Source organism: Cavia porcellus, unplaced genomic scaffold (assembly GCF_034190915.1).
Source record: "Cavia porcellus strain 051 isolate PalLab524CR breed Dunkin Hartley unplaced genomic scaffold, mCavPor4.1 scaffold_2, whole genome shotgun sequence".
Lineage (NCBI taxonomy): Eukaryota > Metazoa > Chordata > Mammalia > Rodentia > Caviidae > Cavia > Cavia porcellus.
Genome location: NW_026947485.1, coordinates 145,506,542 through 145,529,433, shown reverse-complemented (window position 1 = coordinate 145,529,433; position 22,892 = coordinate 145,506,542). Strand labels below are relative to the sequence as shown.

Below are 22,892 nucleotides of genomic sequence, written 5' to 3'. Positions count from 1 at the left end.
TACTCTTCTAATTTTGGAAAATATCCTCTACTCTCTAGTAGGATTTAGAGTATGAATAAATGTTTAAATGGACTGGAGGAGACCTAGTGCCTAAAACTCTTTAGAATACTATTTACAACTGTGGTGTTTTAAATTGATTGCTTGTAGCTTAGAGTTTGGGAAGAATGAATTCGAAAGAAAATATACAATGTTGGGAGGATAGAGATCATTCCAAATGTGTAATTAGCTATGAAGTCATTAAGATTATTACCAGACTTCATTCTTTAAAGAAGTTCAAATTAACTTCCATCTGCTTCCTCCTGCAGTGTTCTTCCTGTCAGAACCTCCCCACATTGTTGAGTCCCACAGCCAAATTCCCAATGATACATTTATTCAATTAAGTCAAAATGGTTTTCACAAGTGATTTTTGTCATCTTGATGGTATTTTCCAGTGGTAAATTGTTAAGCTGTGGTTTATATCTAGCTGTTTAGCAGGGATTTTGGAAGCAACCTATAAGTTGATGAGTGAATGCAAATGGATGATTGGATAAAGACAATGTGATATATATATATAATGCATATGCATATATTTATCTTTATGATATATATCACAGCCATAAAGATAAACTAGAGACATTTGTAGAAAAGTAGATGCATGTTGACACCATAATATTCAGTAACATAATCAGACATGTAATGTTAAATATCACATGACTTTTCTTACATATGAAATCCAAAATACAAACAATATAAAGGGAAAAATAAAAGGTATGGTAGAAACAATGAGATAAGCTGTGCATATGGGAAGGGATTCTAGGACTGGGGGAGATGGGAGGGAAGGGAGATGGAAAAAAATAAAAATGATGCTCTATGTGTGTGTACCAGTTTCCTCGGGTAAACATAATGACTCTGTCTTGCAACTACATAATAATAAAAATTATGTTACATTGTTATTTATGGATGCTGGGACAGATTACCACATGAAACAATAGAAATTTATTGCTTCCCAGTTTGACAGGCCTAAAATTCAGCTGTGTCCAGTCTGTGCTTTCTTGGAAGGCTCTGGAAATTCGATACCACACCTCTTCCAACTTCCGGTGCTGCTGGCTTCCTTTGCTTTTGGCTGCATCAATTCAGTCACTGCCTCTAATTGTACATGTCGGGGACACTGATGTTGGCTTTGAGTCTGACCCAAGTAATCTCCCAGTGTAAAAATCTTTAATCATATCCACATGTACTCTTTCCTTTATAAAAGAAGACATACAAGCTCCAGTTCTTAGCACTTGACATCCATGAGAGGCCATTATTCAGCTTGCAGTCTTTAAAAAGATTTCTAAACCAGACATAGTGACACTTACCTGTAATCTCAATACTTGAGAGGCTTGAGGCAGGAGGATAACCATGAACTGGAGGCTGGGTTGCACAGCGAGTGCAAGACCAGATGAAACTACATAGTGAGGCTCTGTCTCAAAAGTGAAATCTACCTTACATTTGGTAGCAGAAGGAGGAAATTGTTAAAAAAAGAGCAATACCTCTATATGTGTTGATAGTTGGAGCTTAGCTTTTAGTAAATGCCTGACACAGTCTTTGAAATCGATTGGAATTATTCTGAACTGTTGTTTATCCTTTAGATACAATTAGAGAAAGAGAGAGAAATCATATTTTTGATGATACATATTGTGCACTTAACTGATTCTATGTAAATGGTAGAAATATAATGAGTGTCATAGGTACTTGGCTTGCACTCTGGAACCAGGTGCTGTATAGTATAGCATAAATTAAAGCAGATAATTGGAACTTTCTAAATTTGGCTCTGGATCAGTACTATATTATGTGTGTAGCAAGAGGCTTGCCCATATGAAGACATGATTGGGGTTATAGTTTTACTCATGCAGCTTTTATTTGCATAACCCTTCTGTATAACATTTTAAATCTGATATATCTAGTCTTGTAAATCCAGCCCCCTGCAGTATTATAATAGTGGTATTTAATGCACTTGAGTCTCTATGAGAGATGAGACTGTATTCTGCACACAGTTGAGACATATCACACTTACATAATTACAGGATGCCTTCCTGCCAATCCAGTGGCAATCTACTTAGATTTTCTACTTATTATACAATAAAATTTCAAGAGGACTTTGCTGTGAAAGTGCTCTGTTATTTGAAGCATCAGTATTGGACATTTTTAAATCCAACTTTTCCCTTGTTGCCACACCTTGGATGAACAGTTTGCCTTATTTTCTCTTAATGGTTCTGAAACGACAGTCATCATCCCAGCCTTCTGCTTTTCCTACCTGCTGGGCACTGAAAACCAGATGAGTCAGACTTCACAGAGTTATAGCGTTTGAGGCAGGGCTGATGATTTCTCTCTACAGTTCTCATTTGGTTTTTAAGAAATATAACATCAGAAAATGTGATGTTTTCACTGCACTTAAACTTATTTCAGAATGACAAGAGCTTGTGTAATTTACTAGCATCAACTTCTCAAGCAAGATGATACCGGTCTAATAAACTTATGGGGGTATTTATGATAAGCGTATGTCTCTCTAAGCAGATAAGCAGTAAAACAAGGATGATGAAATGAGATTCATATTTTTTGATTTGTTTTAGACCTTTTGCAGGAAGTGTCTCAGTAGCCTCCCAATGGGTCTCTCTCTAATTTTTTTTTCTTTCCACATATGTCTACTTTTCTGCTGTTAGACTAATATCTCTAAAGCTTTTATATATCCAAAGTACAGAATGAAACATTTATTTGTATTGCAAATTATTGCATATGTTAAAAAATTAGCATACAGCCCCTTAAAGTGTTTTCCATGATGCATACCAACAAGTATAATAAATAATTTCAAGAAAAAGGATGATAAAAGCTTATAAGTGATTCTGAAGGCATTCAGAAAAGAGACTATTTTTGAATTGAGAAAAAGGTATGGATCTGTGAAAGAAGTCTTTAGCTTGGAGGTGACATGTGAGTATTATTTACAAGGCTTGATAAATTCAGAGAATAGTGGAGAAATTTGATACTTCTTTTTTAGATAATGGCTGGCAGATTTTAAGTGGAGGTATTCTACAATGTTTACTTTTACTAGAATAGTATTTGGGAAGTTTGAAAAATATTATAAACATGGTATGAATGAAGAATAATTTGAGGAAGATACTATAATGATGAGTATCTACACTAAGCCACTGTTCATGCGGTTGTATACAAATTTGTTTTTCAAAGAAGAATGGACAACGCTTGGTGAACAGGTGCAATCATATATAGGCTTACGAAGGTTAGATCTGAATACAACATATTTTCATGCTGAGTGATTTGAAAGACAGTGAGAGACTCCTTTATGTAACCAGTAGTGTCCAAGAAGAGGATTGTGACAGAGGAGCAGGAAAAAGTCTGAGAAACCTAAAACTTCTAAATAAATTTGATACATGTTCAAACTGTTTCAATATTATTTCATTGTTTAATTAGAGAAGGTTTTGCAGTCCTTGGATAGAGTGAAGAGGAAAGCGTTCCATGTGCTGACGAAATCTGCACTCTGCATTCAGTGAGATGAGTATGGTCCTTAGCTGAACTCACCTACATTGTGAGCAAATATCAGTTAATATTCAAATACTTTTCTTTGAGTTCAGTCTTACCCCAAGTTCCAAAAGTTTCAATCATTTAGTGCTGTGAAAATACAATTTTATCCAAGTTGTTGTCTTTATGGTGATATTTTGACTTCCTGTATAGACTGGCGATTAGCGTCCCAGCAGCTGTTGAGCAAGTGTGACATTTAAAACAGATTTGTTAAAGAAATACTATGCTTTTCTTGTCTTATTTGCTTTGGTTTGATGGTGAAAAAATGGAAATATGCAACTAAGAAAGTCAGCTGCAAGAGATAGAGTTTTAAAAGTTAACAAAATCCTGAATAGTTAAAAACATCTTAATTGATGTATTTTTGCTGAGGAAAGAAAAAAAAATATAGAGAGCATCCTGATAAGATATTAAAATATTTAGGCACACCAGTATTTTAGGACTGGAGAAGAAGAAAAGGTAGATGGGAAGTAAAACTGACAGGGGTCAGGAAATGGAGGAGTTCAGTTGATTGATGGAGATATTTCTTTGAAATTTGAGAAACAGTAAAATAAGTAAGTAAATACATAAATTCTGTGAGAGACAGAATTTACAGAATGTTTATGTATTAGATTAGATCTTGTTTATAGAATCAGGAGAAATAATCTGAAGTGAAGGATCGACTGATTAAAGGTGGGAGAAAGAAATCCACTGCTGATGAACCAGAATTTTCAAAGAAACAATGTTTATTAACCAGAGGTACAAAACTATCATATAACTATTTAGCAGCTGGAAAATTTTTAGATTTCTGTTGTTTGAAGTGGTGAATCACAATTTATAAGAAAGGACCATTTGAGTTGTATGTAGAATATTCTAAACTCAGAATCAGGTTTACAAATCTTTCAACTGCATGGCAGGGCATAGGAGTACAGCACTTCTATGAGCTCACCACCCACTCCCACATAATCCCACGCAGGAGGTGTGACATCACGCGTATGCCTCTTAGCTGCTGTTCCATCTCCACATTCAGTCAGTTGTCCTAACTCATTCATGAATGGTCAGCTCATATTTTTAAGAGAAGTAACCGAGAGCTCCTGTTTTCTGTATCGTAATTTTGTGCTTTTTAAATTAGAAGAATGTCAGAAACTGATCTTCAATTTTTAAAATAATAGCTTGTTAACAATCGTGTTGAATGTTGGATTGTTAACTAGAATGGTAAATTATAATGCTAATTAGAGATATTCAAGTTAAGTGGATTGGATACTGCCTCAAGTCCCATGACTAAGTTTTAAGAATCCTGTGGGTTTTGTATTTGAAATTTGATTCTTGTGTCTGTTTGTGTCATAATTTAGCTAGGAGGATTTCTGGCTCCCTGATACCTCTTATGAATGTAATAGCAGCCTACTTTTGGAATGTTGTTATATCTGACTCTAGGGAAGCTCATGCAAAAAGTCGATCAGAGAACATAAAAGGAAAAAGAGCTGGAAAGTAACACACCTACAAAACAGGTTCTATAAAGTGAATGAATACACGTACCTGTGGTAGAATGCGGTTTGAGGCAAGCTACCATCATAGGAGAGCTGGAAGTTGTGATGGAAGAGCTAATTTTTCGTTCTTGTTAAAGTAGTGCGCTTCTGTAGTACACATGTCCTGATAAACGTGGATCAGTTTACTGTAGGATCACACTTCTTCTGTAAAGATAGAAAGTGTCTGTGGAATATTAGAATTAACTCGTTATGCCATCCGCCACCATGTACGATACCGAGCAGCCTTATCTTTCAGTGTCTCTGGGAACTAGCTGAACCTTCAGTGCTGATACGAGCTAAAAATAGTTGAAGTTTTGGGTCAGCTACCGAAACACTTTCTATTTCCTTTTCTATTTAGCTCTCTTTTTCTATTTTTACCTTTTAAATTTTATTAGTATGTTATTGCAATGCCTGTTGGTTTCATTCATCTTGGGGCAATTGCAGTATATACATATCACGTCTTAATAATTTTTATTTTCCCTGACTCTCTTGCATCTTAGCCTATTTCCAAAGTCTCCCTTAATCTCCACAATGTCTGTCTCCCTTATTTCCTGTCATGTATCTTTCTTTTGGGGGGATGCTTTAAATTAATTTTACTTTGGGTGTCTCAAAAAAAAAAAAAAAACCTATATGATATTTAACCTCAGTGTGTGACCAATTTCACACACTGCGTCTTATAGTCTCAAGATGCATCTGTCTTCCTACAAATGACTAAAATTTCTCCATTTTGGCCGTTGTGTATATGTAGCATATTTTCTTTATCTATTTGTCTGTCATTGAGCCTACAGTCTAGGTCCAAGATTTAACAATTATGAGTTATAGTAGCATGTCAGTGTGAGATAATTCACAGGCTTTGTTGTGTAAATTTCTGTCTGCTGCAACTGACTGAGCCTAGCAATTAATTTAAGTGTAAGCCACTAATCTATACATAGTGTCACATTACCTATGCTGAAATTTATTTCAAAGAAATTTTATTTCAAAACACAATACCAATGATTTAATGTTAATTTTGTCTTCTAAATAAGGTGTCCATGAACAGTATAGGTTCTCATGGATTGCGTGGACACTGAGATAGGCCTAAATGGATTCTTAAATACTTTTTCCTCTTTTGTAGAATAAAGAGGGCTTCATAATATTGGTAGGTGCCATCTCACAGTGGGAATTCTTTAAAGGGGACGATTGCACTGTCTCAGTAAAAATTTGGAAATTTGAGAAGGGATTTCTGCAGTGATCAAAATAATCTCTCGGAAGGATCTTTGTGATGTCTGGAGTGGCCATATTTCACAATATCTAAGGTACCCATATAAGGAGTACAAACAAGAATCATCCCATCCAAAATGCCAACTACATTGCTATTGGACAAAACTGTAAGCCTTTGTAATGTAATTTTTGTTTAACTTCCAGATATCATGAAATTTAGTATTATAATCAATATTTCTTGTCTGTATTACCACCTATGTAGATGATTTGAGGGTGGGTTAGGATTTTAAATCTTCAATCTTTGAGCATTCTTACAGCATCTGATGAACATAATGTTTTCGAAAAATGTGTGTGGCTCAGTAAAACAGTAATGTGTTTCATGATATTCAACTTTTCTTCCTAAATAATGCTAAAATTTTTTTCTCAAATACATCTTAGCAATTTTCATGTAACAAGAATAAACAGCACACACTTGTAGATATTAAAATACATAAAGGCGAAATTTAATTTTGCCACATCTTTTAGAAATTTTTATATTGTCATTATTGTTAAAAATATTTAAAAAGTCAATGAAAAACTACATGTCCTTACTAGGTTTAAATATCTCTGAGAGAGAGTTTTGTGGCTTTTTTTGTGTGTGTGTGTGTTGTTAAGTTTTATTATTTGTTCTTCTAATACTTACATTATACAAATTTTCACACCAATACGAAAACTATATCTCTTTATCTCCAGTTTGTTGAGCCTTAAATTTATAGTTTATTTTTTCATTACTATCAAATATGTAAGAGTTCAATGTTTTTTCCAGACTGCATTATATGCAAAAATGATTAAAGGTTTAGGGACAAATACAGTTCTCTTGTTAAGCAAGCTGAAATCCACTAAACATAGCATAATTCTTTTACAGTGTTAAATTTTCACTTTGTATTTTTTGTATAAATTTTTGAAATACTCAAACAATTGCAGGTTTATATAAACCTTCTAGTTAAAATCTTATAAACCATAACCAGTCTCCAAAGCTATGGTTTATAAATCATATTAATATGTTGACAATATACTACAAAAGATGAAGTACTATGATGAAGTACTGCTGGACTAAATTTTACTGATTTCTTGGAACATTTGGGATTTCTCTTTAGCACAGTTTTTTTTTAAGTGAAAACCTATTTTTCTATTACCAGTTTTATAGCAAGTTCAGAAATGAATGTGATTCTTTACAAAAAACTTCAATTCCTATGTGCAGTGTTAAACTAACAAAATAAAATAGGTTTGTTTTTAGAAAACTTTTCCATGACAGTAATAGTTACTTTAATGAGTTAAGGAGTTTTTACCTATCCCATGACACCTCAGCAGATTGATACTTAAGGCACTGGATTTAGGAGTCCATCCTTGATAATTAGTCTATGATTTTATGTGCTATAATGGAATAAAGATAGGTGAGAATGTGCAATTTCAGGAATGGCCAGTATCCTTGGAGAAGGTTAAGAAAACTATGGCAGTGATAAGTTGAGACAGGCACATAGTTCATTTAAACAGTTTGTTTCAAAGACTCATATTTCTCTAATATTTCAGGATTTAAAAAAAATAAATGTTCTTGCAACTCTATAAAATACATCATTGCTATTTATTGGGAGAAGTCTAGATGCAAACTTAAATCTTGATTTTTTTTGGAAAAATATAACTATTTAGTATCAGAAGCTGTTTGAAGATATCACTGAATTTCAAATTGTTCTCTGCATTATTACATTCAAGTTCACATTCACAATACTTGAATGCATAACAGTGTGAAATGTTTCTTCTAGTGATATGAGGGCAATCAACAATGAAATCCTCTTTTTTTGATGTAGTAATATTACCTAGAGAAAAATATATATCTAGTGATATATAGACTAAAGAGTTCAAATTAGTAAGCACCTTACCAGCACTGAAGAAATTAAAGGGAAAATGTAGATGAAATTAGAAGGAGTATTTTTTACAGTTTATGGAATTTTTTTATATTTATTGGCATTAGAAGAATATCGTTCTATTTTTTCTCTTTTGAATTGCCTACTACTTTTCAGGATATATTGCTAATATGGAATTCTTGCATGCAAAGAATTACTAATTTCAAAATTCTTGCATCATTTGCCAAATTGCCTTCCAATTTGTGTTATATGCAAATGGCCCTTGCAGTATCACTTTGCCAGTTGCTTCCATCTTTTTAGTTATAGCCTTGAGATAGACAATTATTGTATATGAATATTATTGTATTAGTTTCCTAATTCCTAAAATTAAAATGATAACATTATGCTATAGCAACTTTATTATCTCCTAGATTTTAAAGTAATAAATGTCAGCAATAGCAGAGTAAAACAATACCAGGCATATTTTGCTATTATTAATAATTCTGATAAGAACAATATTTATTTTATTTTTTAATTTAAGTTTTACAAAAATAAAACATATTTTAATAAGTTTAATGGACAATTTGCTTCTTTGGTGGTGAGTCTTCTATGATATCCTTAACATAATTGTCTAACGGAAGTTTATATATTTTACATATTCTTTAGGTATTATAGATGTTAACTCTCTTTTTGACAAAATAATTTCAAATATATTCCTCAGATTTATCATTTTACACATAGATTATTGCAATTTTTATTAAGTTAAATAATCCTGAAGTTTACATGCATTTATCCAGATCTGTGTGGTTAGGAATAAATTGGTTTCCTGAAGTTACAGTAAAAAAATCATCATGAACTTAAACAGGATAAAAATGTATTGTGTGGAAATTACAGAGACTAGAAATTCTTTGGAAATGCTTTTTTTTTTTTTTTTTTTTTTTCATCTAAAACATGCTGACTAGGTCCAGCTATGCATTCTGAAACACAAGAGAAAGAAGCAAGTCCTCTGAGCTGACTCCTCAGGGGTCAGGAATTGGAGACAGGCTCCACACACGTTTTTCCCTTAAGAGGCACAGGTCACTGAGCTGCAGAGTCCTCTGTCTGTGGTTCTTTGGGTCCGCTGGAGTGGAAGCTTGTTGCCCAGCTCTGTTGTTCTCAGGGACCCAAGGGCATCTGACTGTGCAAGGTCCCACCAACACTCTGAGAAAGAAGAGAATCCTGTCCCTGACACAACCCTCCCCACAAATCCGAATGTAGGCTGTGAGCCCAGACCCAGAGGCTTGGAGCAGAGCTTTCTTCCTGACTGTGTGGTACCGTGCCAGGGGAGGGACACAAAGAGAGAGTGCCACAGATTCTCAAAAGAGGCTTGATGCAGCCTCTGCCTGCTGTTCTACAGTGTGGAGGAACTTTCTCTGCGTGCTGGGTTTTTAGGACTTGGTCTGGGTATTTTGGTGTCCCAGTGGAGCAAGGAGAACCTAGACCCTTCTGTTCTATCTCTCTTTCTACTTCTTTGTGTCAGTTACACAGCCAACAGATATGGATACTATGGCAAACAACTTGAGTGCACATGTGTGTTCAAGATAAGAAAAAGAAGCCTTTTAAGCCATAGATTATCTCTTATCTCATATAGCTTTTCATTAAATTTTCATTTCTTCATGTGAGAATACGTAACCATGAATCTTCTGTAGATTGCACAAGCAATTGAGAAAAAATGTAGTTTTCTTTTGAATTGTCTCCTAAATGTTAAAATTTATCATTTTCTATTTTGCCCAATTTTAAAAGGTTTTAAATTTATTGCATTTGCATTCTTCCCTCTCATCAATTACTAAATCTGTGAGCCCTAAGATGTTATTGCAATATTTCTTGTTTAGAAAAACATTTCCTTTCATTTGATGTTCATTTCAACATTCAACATCCTGCTTGGTTTTTCTGGGCTATTGTAGTCTACTGAAGCTGTCAGTTTCTACAGTCTTAGCTCTATTTCTACTTTCTGATGGTGTCTTTCTGAAAAATCTTTTTCATAGTCCCTCAAATATTATTTTATTCTTCCTGTCCCCTACATGTTGGAACTTTGTTCTTTTACTCTTCCCTTCTTATTATTACTAGAAAATCTTCTTTTCTGTTGTGTTTTCCTTAGGTTTAACAGTACGTAATGAAGATTCCTGCAGTTCTCTCTTGTAGCTCAAATTTATGCTTAGTTCTCCTTTGACATTTCAAGTAGAACAACCCCTAAATTAAAAAAAAATGGACGTTTTTGCCTTTACCCTTATTTGCTCTTCATAAACAATTTCTTCTTTCAGTTAATGATATTTATCTAGACCCTAACTTTTCTTCAAACTGAAAATTGCCCTCAAAAACATTAGCTCTTTCCATCTGTAATTAATCAAAAATAAAAACATATTGATTAGAGCTCTCACTTTCTGGAATTCTTACCTTCCCACCACCATTCTACGTATTTCCCTACAATCTATTCTCTGCTAATGAAATTAAGTTAGATAGTGTGATCTCCCTAAAGCCTGAATTTTATTGGCTTAATTACCTGTTAATTTCTCTATCTGTCTGTCTGTCTGTCTGTCTGTCTCTCTCTCTCTCTCTATCACCCCCCCACACACTCATACACTTTTCAATATTTTAACTAAGAATACCACTCCCGAGCTACCTGACTAATGGGTATATACTATGTTTTATATGCTATCGATTCTATTGCACATTAGATTTTGCACTCTTTCACATGTTTTTCTTTTACTATTGAATATACTCTTGCTTTTTAATCTAATTATCCTTCCTTGGATTCTCAGTCAAAAAAGGTAAAGAGATAATTCATCTACTTGATTGGATAATTACATTTCAATTTGTTAAATAATCTAAAATGTAATAAAATTGGAAATATAGTGCCATTCACTTGAGACACCACAGAAGACTGAAATGTGTTTAAATTAGTTATCCCTGGAATTCATATCTTTGTGTTAATTCCAACTTTTGAGTTTGGACCTACCGACATAATTTGAATAGATGCCACTTCCACACTGTGGCTTCAGTCTTGATTGAGTCTTACTCTGCCTCAGTCCCCTCTCCTGGTGGCTACATGTAAGATGTTCCCAAGAACATCATGTAAAAAGAAATTAAGCATAAGTAGAAGTTAAAATAATGCCGTTGTCAGTGAAATTCATTATCTTTTCAATTTTTCTTTTACCAAATTCACATGTTGCTAAAAACAGTTCCAGGCACTGCTGTGTCATAGAGGTTGGAACATCAGGCTGGGTGATCTACAAGCGTCTCCAGCCTGACTCTTTCGTCATCTTCCTTTTATCCAACTTAATTGAAGGGAACAAGTTTTCCCCAAAACAAAGACTTGATGTTGCACATAAAATTCATCAGGATTCCTAAGTCATATATTCTAAATTGGATTGAAAATCTGGAATATGGTTTTAGCTAGCATGCATTGATTTTTGTGTTTGCCCACTCCACCCTATAGCCAAGTCAGCCGGACTTCAATGGCATTTCTGCAGAATATCTCATTATCATACAAGGTTGGAACAATTGCTCTCTCTCTCTCTCTCTCTCTCTCTCTCTCTCTCTCTCTCTGTCTCTCTCTCACTGTGATGTGTGTGTCTCCTCTGTTTTCTACATATACATGGAAATATATATATATATATATATATATATATATATATATTCCTGTATTTTCTATCTAGGAATATATATTTTTGGTATTTTGGTTCTAGACAAATTAGAGAAAAAAACATCAACTAGGATTTTGTTATGTCAAGATGAATCTCTATATAGCTGGAAGGATATAAATACTTTATAATGAAGCATGGAAGATAAAAAGGTAAATAGCCTTTCTTGCATCTTAAAATCTCAAAAGATAAGTGAAGCTTCCATAAATCCTTGTAAATGGTATGCTTCACACATACATACAAGCAAAGAATATAGGAAGGTGTTGTTAGAAAATACTTTAGCCTTTGTGTATTTGATGGGTTCCTTAAATGGAGTGACATTTAAAATTTTTATCCTTGGATAATTCTTTTGTCAACTGCTTAATATAAAGTAACAATTATTCATGACATGATGAGGACGAAATGGATTTACTAGACAAATAATAATCAACACTTCTACATCTTCATTATAATCTACAATTTTCATGTTCGTCTTTCAGATGAAATATTTATCTAGGATTATAAGAGAGAGACATAAAGAACTTCATAGAATGGCATGTAATTTAGTGCAATATCAGAGTAAAGAAGCAACATTATTCCTCTCAAGATCACTTCTTGACCATCTACAAAGATACAGTAGTGCAGGGCATTTAGCTTTCTTATTATCATAGGCAGAAAGTATAGACAGGAAAATACCCATTTTCATGAATCTTGTATCTGTTGTTTCTTACCATGAGTGATTTTTAGGTATAATTTAAATATTCATGTATTATAGTCATAATAATGAAAATATATAAATAATCACTACTGTACTGTTTATCAACACCTGAGTGGACCAATTTTTCATTAGACATGGTTGAGTTATTTTTTATTGTTTCAAACATCTGCCTATCAACTCTGAGTGCTTGTATGAGCACTAATCATTCCTATTTTCATATCCCAAGTCAATTTGACATAAACTACTATTAGAAGATGAAAATAAAACAAAACAAATTAAACAACAAACACAATAAAGAAAAAGGTATATAGCAAATGCATATACTTTTTACTACTTATACTGCATTAGAAACATAATGTCCAAAATCAAGATTAAAATATGCATCTTATGGGGTTTGTCTTCCAAGTTTGAGTACAATTTTTCTACTACCTACTGTTAATTAATAGAAGCCCAAATAATCCAGATAATTAGAAGTCAGGTGACACAGATTATATAGATTTATACAGGTGCTATATTCCATAAAATACTTTGTTCTCATCTTCATTATCCATGTGACAATGTTAGAAAATGCATGAAAGCTTTTTTTTTAAAACTATGTACTGGGATAAGTAGCAAAATAAAATTGAAAATGTATTTATTCCTGTGAAATTAGTGTCTTTGAGGTAAAATGGGAAATTTTGAGCTGGTTTTCATATGTTGTTATTGCAAAGAGTTTCATTTTCTATTTCTAGTCATCTATTGCCTATCACAGTCCTATTAGCTTGCAAATGAGTATGCTGTCTTCAGTCATAAATTTAAAGGAATATTGGATAGAGGTTGTAGAAAACAAAAGAAGTGAAAATGTAAAGTAAATCTGATGGCAATATTCATTGAAACAACATGAGAAAATATAATAGTTGTTTTATTGCAAGGTTTTATTCTGACAAGAGCTTTTACTTTGTCTGATATTGTGAAATTCACGATAAACTTTTCTATAATAATAAACCTTGTGTGGAAGTCCGGGTTCTCTTTTATTTGTCCCCAGAATGACTTTCTACTTGGGACACTGATTGTATGAACTGTACCAATGAGCTGCTTTGCTTTCCTGATTCTAATTTTAGTCGTTTAATGAGAGAAACCAGTAGGATACTAGGAACAAGGAAGGGAGAAACAATACTTGGATATGGGTAATTATTTTCCTTGTTCTTTCACATAGGCTATGTATGGCTTGAGTTTCTTACGTCTAATAAAAGCTATAGGTCACGTCAAATGATCCTTTTCATACAACTACCTCATTTGCCTAGCTCTTTTAAGAGCTCCTTGTTCTTATTATGGGAGCATGACATTATCCTTTATAAGGTCTTCTTAATCCCTCCCTATGAGGATTGTAGCTCTCTGAGTAAACTCTTCGAAGTACCCAATTTGAATGCATAATTTGTTCTTTCCTGGAGTCTTTCTTATACTGCAAATGAGATTAATGTACAATTCCTTACAAAAGGACATTTTCAAATATTTTGTTTATAAATTTGAGGTAATGCATACATAAATTCTATAAAGCATTTCAATACATAATTAATGAGTACATTATTTATCCCATCCTTTTGACAATATACAAAGAAATCAATTAATTGTATTGCAAAAATAACATGAAGCTCATTTTAACACACACTGTTCAGTATATTTTCTTTATGTAAGTGTATTCCTGAAACTTTATTTCTTCGTGTGAATGTAAATATGAAATATCTATTTTAATTTTATCTTGTCCTTCAGTGTTTATTTATACTAATGAACCCTTAAATGAAACTGACAGTAGAGCAATCTTGTGGTAACATGTAAATAACCTGTATTCATAATATTTAACTTTAGGGAGATAAATTTAAAAAGAATATAATATTCAAGAAAAAGTGAAACACAGAAATGAATTGAAATTTATAAATACCTTTCACATCTTGAAAAGTGTGCTTTTCAGTTTTCTTTAATGGCTAAACCATCTGGCAAATTGGTAAGAATTTTTGTAGTTGAGGAAAGAATGGATTTTAAATCCAATAATTCAATTTCTAATTCAAACACAACATATAAATACATAACATGCACACTGTAACTAAACATAATTTCAAATTATAATTAAGTTCAAAGAAAAAGGAAGAACAGAAGCAAGTAAACAAAACTAAAAATAACATGAAACCTCTGCGTGCCAGCTCCATGGAATGTGGAAGAGGTCAACTATCAGACTCTAAAATCAAACCAGACAAACCACGGAAAATGAAACATCTTTTAACATGGGCATTTAGGCATTCTATGGGTAGAATTTATAAGGTATAAGCACAATTATGATGAACAGACAGCATGCCTCTGAATATAACACAGTAGAGAGAGGTAACAGAAAAACTTATTCCTTGGAGTGGGTCAAATGGATAGATGATAGTTCCTTTCCCCCTGCAACTTTGCCACCTTTTGTTATTGTTTGATTTCTCAATTATAGTCATTTTTTCTTGAGCAAATAGGATCTGAATTTTGTTTTAATTTACACTTCTTACCTGACAAATGATATTGAACTTTTAAAAATTTATTTGTTGGCCATTTGTACGTCTTCTGAAGAGTATCTATATATTTGAAGTGACATTTTTTTAATTTTATCTTACATTTTTGGGAGAGGAGGGTTGAATTTTTTCAGTTCTTTATATAATATATTCTAGATATTAGTCCTCTGAAGTGTAGCTGGCCAACATTTTTTTTCTATTCAGTAGATTCACTCTGCACTCTATTTTTTCCTTTGCTTTATTTGTAAACAATCCTATCTTGATTCTTGATAAAATAGTCGTCACAGTTAAGTTTTGCTTTAAAAAGGTTTAGCTATGTGCTTATTTTCAAAAGTTCCACATTTTTATCTTCCAATATCTGTGATCTATTTTGGTCTTATCTTAGTACATGCTGAGAGACATGAGTCTACTAGTTCCAGGCTTCAGGATGTGTGTGATTATTTCTCCCAGCATTATTTGTTAATGAACTTGTCTTTTCCTTGGCATGCATCTTTTTGTCCCTTTGTTGAAGATCAGATGAATCAATAAGCCTTGTATTGCTTCTGCATCTCCTGAAAATGGTAACCAGTGTAACTACTATTGAAATAAAGAGAAATTTCTGAAAAAAAAAAAACCTCTAGAAATAGGAGCCAGTTATTCCCTTTCTAAGTATTGTCCCAATGTGTTAAAGACAAAATATTGTAGTAATACATGCACACCAATATTTATAGCAACATGACTCACAAGAACTAAATTTTGGAAGCAGCTAATATGTTCATTGATGAATGAATGGAGAAACAAATGTGGTATATATGCACTTTAGAGTACTATTCATCCATAAAGAATGATAAATTTGAGTTATTTGTAGGAAAAAGAATGTGCTTCGAGATTGTAATATTAATTGAGGTAAATCAGACACACAAGCATAAATATGTCATGCTATCTCTTATATAAGAATCTCAAAGTATGAATAAAGAGCAAAATCAAAGATAGAGTAGTAGACCCTCTTCAAATGAGAGGAGATGCATTGATTAGAAAATAAACTACAGGCGACTTTAGCACAATATATACAGCAAATAAGACAGACATGATCTAAATATTTCAGCATATTAGTAGACTATAGATACACACACATACACAAGCACACACATGCAAACACACACACACATGCAAAAACAAAACTCATAACTAGATCATATAAAATGTGAGTTTTGGACAGCTGGGCCCCAGATATAAGGGCCTACAGGCTTTTGGCAGACAGAGTAATAAGCAAGACAGCAATGTGAAAGTTTCTGAACCAGCAGCTAGGAGCCAGTAGCTGGGCTCTGGAGCACTCCACCAACAGAAAACAACTCCCAGGCCCCACATGCAGAAGCCAAGATCAGCTCCATACCCAGCAAGTTTCTGAGATCTAACATGGACGCTATCACAGACCTGTGAACACCAGAGGCATTTTAATATTTTTATTTTCCCTAGTTTTTCTGGTTGGCTATCCCTTTCCTGCCTGGTTGAATGGCCTCTTGTTTTTTTTTTTTTTTTTCCATTGTTTGTGGTTATTTTTGTTTTAGAGATTTTTTACCCTCTCTTTTCACAGTCTCCATTTCTTTTCTTTCTTTTCCTTCCTTCTTCTTTTATTCTCCTTACTTTTCCTCCTGTTTTCCCCTCCTTCCCCTTTAGATTTGTTACATTACCTTTTAAATTTTCTTCTATTAGTCTTCTTTCTCTCTTTCCTCAACTACTTCTTGAAATGAAACTTTCAAGTGAGTAAACACTGTCTCTTCCTTTTCTGATTACTCGCTCTGTGTCCTCAGTTTTCCAAAAGTCAGGTGACCGTGCTTTGCATTCCAGTCCTGATTCTACTGTCTTTGACTACATCACTTTACTCATCTTAACCTCCTCATCCCCTGCAGAAAGAGTAAATCACTCTCCTAAGGGGAAGATCATTGAGTACAAATACATAGTATATGTTTGATTTTGTTATATAACTTTGGAGTTTGCTCCTGTGGTTGGATGTAGCAAGTTAATAGTTACCATAGTTTGTCAATAGCTAAGCTGTACTTGAAACATAGTTATTACTAAATGCAATGTTTTAGCCAGGATGTCATATGTGTTACACCAGTTTTTCTCCCTTGTCTGATAACACTGTAATTGTATGAAGTCATAGTCATCATCACAGCCCAGTATCAAAGGATTGGATGCAGAACCAAATAGTAACTTTGTATCCCTTTGCAATTTCAAAAGATCAGATTTTGGAATATCTATAAAGAATCACCTACATCCAGAGGACATTCCTAAGGAGTAGACATCTTCTAAGAGAGCCTTTAAAATAATGATAAAATTATCTACCATAGAAAACTGGCAAACATCAAAATATAAAACAAAACAAAATAAAAAAGAGAAAATAGAAAATGATAATATGCAGAACAAGAATGCAATCCTAATCCCCCAGCATATTCAGGAAAAGCCCAAACTCAATGAGATAGATAAAATTGGAAATTAAATATTGAAACTTTCTGAAATGATACCAAAAGAAGTTTTAAAAAAAAGTGGAAATGTTATTGAGAAAATAATCCCTCAGGTACAAAGAGAAAATATGCTTAAAATAAAAAATATTAGAGAATACAAAAATAATAGAATAGTTGAACTTACAAAAATAGTGGAAACAAAAAATGCCCCACATAGGAAAGAAATGTGATCCATGAAACAAATCCAAACAGAAATCAAAGAAATTAAAACCTGGACTGAAAATATATGCAACAGACTGAATGAAAGAGATGATAGAATTTCAAATCTTGAAGACAGAATTACAACTAGTGATCAGGAAAAGAAAGATACATTAAAGATAGCAAGAGACCATGAAAGATCAATCCAACAGTTACAAGATGAAGCAAAGGAGGATAACAAAGAATAATTGGGGTCAATCGGAAAGCTGGATGCAGTGCAAAGGCTATAAAATGCCTATTCACAGGAATCATGGCAGAAAACTTCACAAGCATGGATAAAGAATTTGACACACAAATAAATGAAGCATATGACACTTCAAAGAGCCAATGATCAAAATGAAACTTCACCAAGACATATAGTAATCAAGATTCCAGAATTCATCATAGGAACAGAATATTAAAAACTGTAGGAGAAAAGAAGCAGATCACCTATGAAGGAAATCTCATTAGAATCAAGGCAGATGTCTTATCATAAATTCTACAGTCAAGAAGAGCTTGGTGTAAAGTATTTGAAGTCTTAAAAGAAAACAGTTTACCACCAACATTGATGTATCCAGCAAAACTATCTTTCACACTTAATGGAGAAATAAGATAGTTCCATGACAAACTGAAAAAATTCATGATCAGCAAACTAAACCTAAAAGAGTACTGAGAGATTTTCTAGCCAAATATAAAATATCCAACAATTAAAAGAAAAACAGCAGAAATAAATCAACAGCTACAGCAAACAATTAAACAGAGATGAAAATCAGAGACTAAACATCAGAGAAATATCATGACAAACATAAGCCAAACATATCTTTTAACTATCAATGTTAATGACTTCAATTTATCAATCAAAAGCAACAACTGGATTCTTGATCCGGAATGGATCAAGAAACAGGTTCCAACAATATGCTATTTACAAGAAACACACTGTATTCAAAAGGAAATTCATAGATTAAAAGGCAAAGTATGAAAAACAATTTTCCATGCAACAAAGAGTCTGAAAAAGAAGGGGTAGCTATTCTGCTTGAAGACAATGTGAACTTCAATCCAAGAATGATCAAAGAGATAAGGGAGATTACCACATATATGTTAGAGGAAAATTTTAAGAGGAAGAGATCACTATCATAAATCTGTATGCACTAATATGGGTGCAGCCAATTATATAAGACAGTTATTAACAGACATGAAAAATCAAACAAGCAATAAGACAATTGTAATGGGACTTTAATACCCCATGGTCATGAAGAGATAAGCTAATTAGACAAAAGCCAGCACAGAAATATCGAGACTGAACCATACCTGTGCAAAAATGGACTTAGTAAATGTGTTTAGTGTTCCACCCAATATCATCAGAATAGATATTCTTCTCAGATGCACATGGGACATTGTCTAAAACAGACCATGTACTAGCCCACAGACCATGCTTAAGTAATTTCAAAGGATAATGAAAATTAATTTCAAAGGCATTGAAATTGTCCCATGCATATTATCTGACTATAATGCAATGAAGTTGGAAATTAATAGCAAAAGAAACTGCAAAATCTCCATAAAAACATGGAAATTAAACAATGCTTTTCTAAACAAACAATAATAGGTCACAGATGAAAATAAGAAAGAAATTAAATAATATCTATGACTAACTTTGAATGCAGATACAATATACTGCAGCTTATGGGACACAGTGAAAGCAATCCTAAGAGTAAGATTTATAGTGGTGAATTCTGACATCAGGAAAACAGAATGAGCACAAATGAACAAACTAATCTTTCACCTCAAGCTTCTAGAAAAAGAAGAGCAAGACAAGCCCAAAACTCATACAAGGATGGAAATTATAAAGATCAGAGCAGAAATTAATGCAATGGAGACTAAGAAAACAATAAAAAAGAACGAATCTAAGAGCTTATTCATTGAAAAAATAAATAAAATTGATAAATCCTTAGTTAACCTTATTTTAAAAATGAAGGAAAAGACTTAACTTCATACATTAAAGAATGAAAAGGGTAAAATCATTAATGATCCTTATGAAAATTCACAATATTATCAATACCTACTTCAAAAATTTCAACTCTTACAGGATGAAAAGCACAGAAGAAATGGACAAATTCTTAGGTTCATATGCATTATCAAAGCTGAATCAAGAAGATATAAAAATTTTGACTAACCCAACATCAGTTCTTACCCAGAAATCTCAGGTTCTGATGGATTCATTTCTGAACGCTACAAGAAATTTAGAGATTTAATACCAATATTTCTCAAACTCTTTCATCAAATCAAAAGGAAGCAATATTCCTTAACTCATTCGTGGTGGCAAGTTATATCCTAATATGTAAACCAGAGAAATACCCAACCAAAATGAACAACTATAGGCCAGTCTCCTTAATGAAAATAGATATAAAAATCCTCATTAGGGTACCAGCAAACAGAATGTAGCAAATCATCAAGAAGATTATACACCATTAGCAAGTAGGATTCATCCTGGGAAGGTTCCACATAAAAATCAATAAAAGTAGTATACTATATAAATAGAACCAAAGACAAAAATCACATTATAATCTCTACTTATGCAGAAAATCTTTTGACAAACTTCAACATTCACTCATGATTTAAAAAAAACTTACAGAAAATCAGAATAGATGATCTTTACTTCAATCTGATAAAACCCATGTATGACAAACCAACAGCCAACCTCATACCAAATGGACAAAAACTGAAAGCTTTCACTCTAAAATCATAAAAAAGACAAAGATGTCCACTGTCACCACTCCTGCTCAATATAGTTCTGGAAACATTAGCCAGATAAATCAGAAAAGAGAGAGAAATAAAAGGAGTAAGATAAAAAAGAGAAATTAAAATTGTTGTTATTTAAAAATGATGTGTTACTCTATACAGACGACCCCAAAACCTCCACCAAAAGGTTTCTAGATTTAATAACCAAATTCAATAGCATATTGGGGAAAAAGTCAACACTCAAACATTAAAAGCATTTCTATAAAAAACAACAAACTCACTGAGAGAGAAACTGGAGAAACACACCCTTCACAATAGCATCCAAAAAATGAATTATTTAGGAATAAAGCTAGCAAAGGAAGTAAAAGCCCTATACACTGAAAATTGCAGGCACAGATCTTGCTACTCCCTGCTGGGCTTGGTGGACTCTGGAGTTCTGGGCCTGCCAGCACCATTGGTTCCAGAGGCTGGGCAAGCTGGGGTGAGTGTCCCCGCACCATCCCCCGAACCCAGCTAGTTTGGCATCCTTAGCTTGCCCCTAAAAGGGAACTTCATGGCTTCCTGTTGCACCGGAATTGTTTGGGAGTTCTTGAGCAGTGCTTGCTCCACCCCCAGTGACCCTCTTTCAATTGGAGGAAATGGGTGGCCAGGGTGCCAGAAGCTGAGGGCGTAGAAGAGGACTTCCAATAGGCCTTGGGGAAACCTTGGAATAACACTTAAAACAGAAATATAGGAAAATGATAAAATGAAAGACCAAATTACAATCTCAAACCTCCAGCTCATCCCAAGAAACCTTAGGAGCTATGTACATACAAGAAAATATATGCCATACACCTGAAATATCAGGCATAATAGCAATGGAAATAAAGAAGCAACTCCAAGAAATTTACATAATTTCAAACTAGAAATAATCTCCCAGGTAAAAGAGGAAATGATAAATGAAGAGATGCTGAACATATCTAAAGAAGACACAGTTGAAAAATTGGAGGAATTAAACAAAAGGTACAATCCCTGGATGAACAATATAAGAAACAAACAATATATAAAGCAGATGCAAAGAGATATACAGGGAATCAAAAATTCCATTGAAAGCTGTAAAAACCGCCTCAATGAAAGTGAAGATAGATTTTCAGACTTCAAAGACAAGATTGCAGCTAGTGAACAGGAAAGGAAAGATCTTTTAAAAATAACAAGAAATCAGGAAATAACAATTCCAAGCTGCAAGATGATGCAAAGAAAAACAACATAAGATTCATAGGGATAAATGAAAAAGAAGCAGACAACATAAAGAATGTCAAGAGGATATTTAGAGAAGTAATAGCTGAAAATTTCTCAAACATGAGATTGGAAACTGATATCAGGATCAGTGAAGCATATAGAACTCCAAATAGCCATAGCCAAAATAAAACTACATCCAGACATATAATAATCACCATCCCAGAAATCCAACAAAAGAATAGAATATTAAAAGCTGTCAGAGAGAAAAGACAGGTCATATATAAATGAAAACCTATCAGAATCACAGTAGCTTCTCAGCACAAACAATAAAGTCAAGAAGAGCATGGAATGAAATATTTCAGATCCTAAAAGAATGATTTCCATGAGACTGATGTACCCTGCAAAGCTGTCCTACAAAATGGATGGAGAAATAAGATACTTCCATGACAAACATCAGCTGAAAAACTTCATGATCACCAAGCCAACCCTGCAAAGAATACTGAAAGACAGTTTAGATACACTTAGGATAAAACTACTAAGCAAAGCAGACAAACAGAACAGAAAGATAAAGATGCAGCAGAGAGATAACATGTCAAAAATAAACCAGCGTATTATAGTTATAACCATTAATGCAAATGGTCTCAATGCACCGATTAAAAGAAACAGGGTAGCAGAATGGATCAAGAAACAAAATCCAACCATATGCTGTCTACAAGAAACGGATCTAACCCAAAAGGATACTCACAAACTGAAAGTCAAAGGATAGAAAACAATATTTCATGCAACAGGAACCCACCCGCTCAAAAAAAGTACGGGTAGCTATTCTGTTTGCAGACAATGTGAAATTCAAACCAATAATGATCAGAAGAGATAAAGAAGGTCATTACATACTGGTTAGGGGAAAACTTTAAGAGGAAGGGATAACCATCTTAAATATATACGCACCAAATTCCAGAGCACCCAGTTATATAAAACAAGTATTACCAGAGATGAAAAACCAAATTAGCAGTAACACAATTATAACAGGAGACCTTAATACACCATTGACACCAAGGGACAGATCAACCAAACAGAAAATCAGCAAAGAAATAACAGAACTGAATCACATCTGTGAACAAATGGACTTGATAGACATATACAGCGTGTTCCATCCAGCAACATCAGAATACACAATCTTCTCAGCAGTACATGGATCATTCTCAAAAATAGACCATATATTAACTCACA

The 22,892-nt window shown here is 33.5% G+C and overlaps 1 long non-coding RNA gene across 2 annotated transcripts; it reads right to left on the bottom strand.

Annotated features, from left to right (window-relative positions):
• Positions 1–3,235: 3,235 nt before the first annotated feature.
• Positions 3,236–16,919, bottom strand: LOC106026159 (uncharacterized). Of its 2 annotated transcripts, none has more exons than XR_001199799.2 (3): positions 16,701–16,919; positions 5,065–5,219; positions 3,236–3,728 (listed from the first exon to the last, which is right to left on the bottom strand). It is a non-coding gene; the product is annotated as an uncharacterized LOC106026159 (long non-coding RNA). The 2 variants fall into 2 exon arrangements; XR_010042973.1 differs by having other exon boundaries at positions 3,236–3,552.
• Positions 16,920–22,892: the final 5,973 nt, after the last annotated feature.